This window comes from Schistocerca cancellata, chromosome 1, assembly GCF_023864275.1.
Source record: "Schistocerca cancellata isolate TAMUIC-IGC-003103 chromosome 1, iqSchCanc2.1, whole genome shotgun sequence".
NCBI classification, from domain to species: domain Eukaryota; kingdom Metazoa; phylum Arthropoda; class Insecta; order Orthoptera; family Acrididae; genus Schistocerca; species Schistocerca cancellata.
In genome coordinates, this window is record NC_064626.1 from 43,244,098 (window position 1) to 43,250,633 (window position 6,536).

Consider the following 6,536-nt stretch of genomic DNA (forward strand, 5'->3'; position numbering starts at 1 on the left):
CGTCCGGCGAGTCCAGCGCGGCCCCAAAGACCGTCGCATCGACACTGGGGCCTTTATCCTCGCCTTCGAGGGGGACGTTCTCCCGGAGAAGGTAAAGGTAATGTGCTACCGGTGTGACGTGCGACCCTACGTTCCGCCTCCTATGCGCTGTTTTCGGTGTTTGCGCTTTGGGCACATGTCGTCACGGTGTGAGGCTGAGCCCCTCTGTGGCGATTGTGGCCGTCCTCTTCGTGAGGAACATACATGCACCCCACCACCTCGGTGCGTTAATTGTCCTGGCGTCCACTCGCCTAGATCCTCAGACTGCCCCGCGTATCAGAAGGAGAAGAAGATACAAGAAATCAAAACTTTGGATCGGCTGTCTTATTCTGAGGCCAGGAAGAAGTACGACCGCCTCCATCCCGTGCCATTGACCACTTCATTTGCCTCAGTTGTGTCCACTCCTTCCGCGGTATCCTCACCCCTCTCCTGTCCCCCCTCCGCCTCCTCCGCCCATCAGGGGGCTCTGCCTCCGCCTCCCAAATCCCTCCATTCCAAATCCTCCTCCCCCGTGGCCCCCACCCCCTCCGCCCCAGGGGCCATCCTTCTTCCTCCTTCTCCCCACACGCCACCTGAGAAGCGATCCTCTTCTCAGGTGTCCATCGGGGACACGTTCCGGACCCCGGCTTCCGAGGTCCGGCGTTCCAAAACGGACCCCGCGCGTGAGGACCTTCTTTGGGTCCAGCCCACCATCCCTGTGCCTCCTCGGCCTTCCAAGAAGGCCTCCAAAAAGAAATCTCTATCGCCCTCTCCACCCCGGCGCGTTTCGACTGACGCTCCATCCGAGAGTCGCCGCTCCCGGCCGTCCTCAGTTTCGCCGGGACGCTCTGCTGCCAGGCGCTCAGCTGGCCTTTCGTCGGCAAATGATGCTGCCCCTCCTACACAACCAGGGACAGCGGCCGCAGCTGGCGACCAGTCGATGGAACCGGATCCGCCTCCTGTCGGTTGTAGCGTTGTTCCCTCGCAACCTGGCCCTCCGCGGCCGTCGAGGTGACCAGCTCTTCCCCCGTCTCGTTCCCCCAACTTTTTGCCTAGCGATGGCGTTGTTTCATTGGAACATAAGAGGTATTCGATCTCATCGGGAGGAATTACAACTGCTCCTCCGCCTGCACTGTCCGCTCGTCCTTGGACTCCAGGAAACAAAGTTGCGCCCGACTGACCGTATTGCCTTTACCCACTATACCTCGGAGCGGTATGACCTTACCCCTGTGGACGGTGGGGTCATGTTGCTCATTCGGGACGATGTCTATTACCATCCCATCCCATTGACCACCCCACTCCAAGCAATAGCTGTCCGCATTACTCTTTCTGCTTTTACTTTTTCAGTTTGTACCATCTACACTCCACTGTCGTCTGCCGTTAGTCGGGCTGACATGATGCACCTGATTGTTCAGCTTCCCCCGCCGTTTTTATTGTTTGGCGACTTCAATGCTCATCATCCCCTTTGGGGCTCTCCTGCATCCTGTCCAAGAGGCTCACTCTTGGCAGATGTCTTCAACCATCTCAATCTTGTCTGCCTCAATACCGGCACCCCGACTTTCCTCTCGGACTCCACTCATACCTTCTCCCACTTGGACCTCTCGATATGTTCTACCACTCTTGCCCGTCGGTTCGAGTGGTATGTCCTTTCTGACACCTATTCGAGCGACCACTTCCCCTGTGTCGTTCGTCTCCTGCACCACACCCCATCCCCACGTCCTTCGAGCTGGAACATACTGAAAGCTGACTGGGGACTTTACTCATCCCTGGCGACTTTTCCGGACCACGATTTTCCCAGTTGTGACAGTCAGGTCGAATACCTCACGGCTGTTATCATCCATGCTGCCGAACATTCCATTCCTCGTACTACTTCTTCTCGTCGCGTTTCCGTCCCCTGGTGGAACGAGGCTTGTAGGGACGCTATCCGTGCTCGACGACGTGCTTTACGCACCTTTCGCCGCCATCCTACGTTGGCGAATTGTATTGAATACAAACGACTCCGAGCGCAATGCCGTAGAGTCATCAAAGACAGCAAAAAAGCTTGTTGGGCCTCTTTCACCGGCTCCTTTAACAGTTTTACTCCATCTTCCGTCGTTTGGGGTAGCCTGCGCCGGCTGTCGGGTATTAAGGCCCACTCCTCGGTACCTGGCCTGACCTCAGGTAATGCGGTCCTTGTTGATCCGGTGGCTGTCGCCAACGCCTTTGGCCGCTTTTTCGAGGAGGTTTCAAGCTCCGCCCATTACCATCCTGCCTTCCTTCCCAGGAAAGAGGCAGAAGAGGCTCGGCGACCTTCCTTCCACTCGCTGAATCTGGAAACCTATAATGCCCCCTTTACTATGCGGGAACTCGAACGTGCGCTTGCACTGTCCCGGTCCTCTGCTCCGGGGCCGGATGCCATTCACGTTCAGATGCTGGCACACCTTTCTCCGGCGGGCAAAAGCTTCCTTCTCCGTACCTACAATCGCGTCTGGACCGAAGGTCAAGTCCCCATGCGTTGGCGTGACGCCGTTGTTGTTCCTATACCCAAACCCGGGAAGGATAGACACCTTCCTTCTAGTTACCGCCCCATTTCTCTTACAAGCTGTGTCTGTAAGGTGATGGAGCGCATGGTTAATGCTCGGTTAGTCTGGATTCTTGAATCTCGACGGCTACTTACTAATGTCCAATGCGGCTTTCGTCGCCGCCGCTCCGCTGTTGACCACCTCGTGACCTTGTCGACATTCATCATGAACAACTTTTTGCGAAGGCGCCAAACGGTAGCCGTGTTCTTCGACTTGGAGAAGGCTTATGACACCTGTTGGAGAGGAGGTATCCTGCGCACTATGCACAGGTGGGGCCTACGCGGTCGCCTGCCCCTTTTTATTGATTCCTTTTTAAAGGATCGAAAGTTTAGGGTACGTGTGGGCTCCGTATTGTCCGACGTCTTCCTCCAGGAGAACGGAGTGCCTCAGGGCTCCGTCTTGAGCGTAGCCCTTTTTGCCATCGCGATCAATCCCATTATGGATTGCATTCCACCTAATGTCTCAGGCTCTCTCTTTGTCGATGACTTCGCGATTTACTGCAGTGCCCAGAGAACATGCCTCCTGGAGCGCTGCCTTCAGCGTTGTCTAGACAGCCTCTACTCATGGAGCGTGGCAAATGGCTTCCGGTTCTCTGAAGAAAAGACGGTTTGTATCAACTTTTGGCGATATAAAGCGTTCCTTCCGCCATCCTTACATCTCGGTCCCGTTGTTCTCCCATTCGTGGACACAACTAAGTTTCTAGGGCTCACGTTGGACAGGAAACTGTGTTGGTCTCCACACGTCTCTTATTTGGCGGCCCGTTGTACACGTTCCCTTAATGTCCTCAGAGTTCTTAGCGGTTCATCTTGGGGAGCGGATCGCACTGTCCTGCTTCGCTTGTATCGGTCCATAGTCCGATCGAAGCTGGATTATGGGAGCTTCGTCTACTCGTCCGCTCGGCCGTCCCTCTTACGCCGGCTCAACTCCATCCACCATCGGGGGTTACGTCTTGCGACCGGAGCCTTCTACACTAGTCCTGTCGAGAGTCTTTATGCTGAAGCTGCCGAGTTACCGTTGACCTACCGGCGCGACGTACTGCTGTGTCGGTATGCCTGCCGGCTGTCGTCTATGCCCGACCACCCCTCTTACAAGTCCTTCTTCGCCGATTCTCTCGACCGTCAGTACGGGTTGTATGTGTCGGCCCTGCTGCCCCCCGGAGTCCGCTTCCGTCGCCTGCTTCGACAATTGGATTTTGCCCTCCCTACCACCTTCAGAGAGGGTGAGAGCCCGACACCACCTTGGCTCCAGGCTCCGGTTCATATTTATCTCGACCTCAGCTCACTCCCGAAGGATGGTACTCCGGCTGCAATGTATTGCTCACGGTTTGCCGAACTTCGTGCTCGACTTGCCGGTCACACCTTTATATACACCGATGGCTCCAAAACTGACGATGGTGTCGGCTGTGCCTTTGGTCGAGGAGCCTGTATTTAAATGTGGCGGCCCCGACGACAATGTTCCAGCTTTACGGCCGAGCTTTTTGCTCTCCATCAGGCCGTTCAGTATGCCCGCCGCCGCCACCACCATTCATCATATGTACTCTGCTCTGACTCACTCAGTGCTCTTCAGAGCCTTGGAGCTCCCTATCCGGTCCATCCCTTGATACAACGGATACAGCGGTCCCTCCATTCTTTGGCTGATAACGGTGGTTCTGTCAGCTTTCTGTGGGTTCCCGGACATGTGGGAGTGCCTGGGAATGAGGCTGCGGATGCTGCAGCCAAGGCTGCAGTCCTCCTGCCTCGGCCAGCCTCCCATTGTGTCCCGTCATCCGACGTTCGTGGGGATGTCTGTAAGAGGCTTGTGTCGTTGTGGTGGGATGCTTGGTCATCCCTCCAGGGAAACAAGCTCCGGGCAGTAAAACCGCTACCAACTGCTTGGACAACATCCTCCCGACCATCTCGGCGCGAGGAGGTCCTTCTGACCAGGTTGCGGATTGGGCATTGCCGGTTTAGCCACCGCTACCTGCTCTCCGGTGACCCAGCCCCGCAGTGCCCTTGTGGTCAGGCATTAACAGTGCGCCATGTTTTATTGTCGTGTCCCCGTTTTAGTCAATTTCGTGTTGTCCTGTCCCTGCCCTCTACTTTACCGGATGTTTTAGCTGATGACGCTCGAGCAGCTGCTCGTATTCTGCGTTTTATAACTTTAACTGGCTTGTCCAAGGACATTTAATCTTTTTACTTATTTTGTCTGCATCTTTGTCGGGTCCTTCTGGTGTCCCCTCCATCCCCTTGAGTTTTACCAGATTCCATGTGCTCAAACAACAGTGACTGGGCGCTAATGACCTCAGTAGTTGAGCGCCCTTAAACCCAACCAAAAAAAAAAAAAAAAAGCAATAACAGGTCCTGTAAAGTCTTGTTCCAGATTACGGAATGGCACCCTGTTGTTAGAAACACAAAGTGCCCCCCAGGCACAAAAATTGCTGCGTACTTCTCTGCTCCACACCTTCCCTGTCCGGGTGGAACCGCACCGTACCTTAAATTCCTCGCGTGGAGTCGTTTATACACGCTCCCTCGATGGATTGTCTGACGAAGAAATTCAGCACTATCTGTCTGACCAGGGCGTCACGGCTGTTCATAGAGTAATGAAACGGGTTGACACGAACATCATTCCAACCCGCACTGTCTTCTTGACATTTGACAAAGTTCAACTCCCATCGAAAATCAAAGCAGGCTATGAGATAATTTCCGTTCGCCCTTACGTCCCAAACCCTACGCGTTGCTATCGATGTCAGCGGTTCAATCACACCAGCCAGTCCTGTTCCAATCCAGCCAAATGTGTTACGTGTGGCACGGATGCCCATGAGGGTGCTTGTCCACCTCCATCCCCTCGCTGCATCAACTGTATGGGTGACCACGCTGCTTCCTCTCGAGATTGCCCCGTTTTTAAGGACGAGAAGCTCATCCAGGAAATAAGGGTGGAGGAAAAGGTGTCGACCTTTGCTGCTCGAAAATTATTCGCCAGTCGCAAGCCCACCGTGCCTCAGACAGGAAAATACAACACTGTCCTTGCTTCTCCTCGGCCAACAAAGGAGGCGGCAACACAGACTTGCGACCTCACCTTTAGTACCACGGTCGTTAGATCGGCCAGCGCAAAGATCGCTCGTTCAACCTCACCACTTTGGCCTGCCCACTCTATGGCTCACCCTTCGTCGGGTTCTGCTACATCTCGAGCCTAAAAGTCTGACGCCAAGTCTTCGAAAAAAGAGCATACTCGTGAAGAGTTTTTACGTACCGCAACTTCCCAACCATCGGTTCCTCCTTCATCTAAACAACATTCTTCCAAGAAGGCTACAAAGAAACCCAGTTCCTCTCCTTCTCCGCCAAGGCGTGCCCCCTCTACAGCACCACCTGGCGGAAATCGCCCTCGGCCATCTTCTGTGTCGCCGAGGCGCACCGCTGGTGGCCGGTCAACCGGCCGATCGCTGGTGGCAGGGACTGCTCCTGACCAACCTATGGATCAGGATCTTCTGCCTTCGGCTGAATGCCATTCCATGCTGTCGGTTGCTAGATCCGAGCAGTCTTTGAGTTGACAGCGACCTTGGTCACATTCCTCCATTTTCTTTTCACCCCATGTCCATTATCCACTGGAATATCCGCGGCATTCGAGCCAATCGGGATGAATTGTCGGTCCTCTTCCGCTCATCTTCTGTCTTCAGGAAACAAAGCTGCGTCCCCATGACCGCTTTGTTCTCCCTCACTTTCAGTCCGTCCGATATGACCTCCCCTCTGTTGAAGGCACTCCAGCCCATGGAGGACTCATGATTCTTCTCCATGATTCCATTATCACCCAATCCCCTTAAACAGTTCCTTCCAAGCTGTCGCCGTCCGTCTTTCCCTTTCTGGATACTCGTTCTCTTTGTACTGTATACATTCCATCGTTCACACCAATGGCACGAGCTGATCTCCTTCATCTTCTTGGTCAGCTTCCACCCCCCTATTTGCTGGTTGGGGACTTCAATGC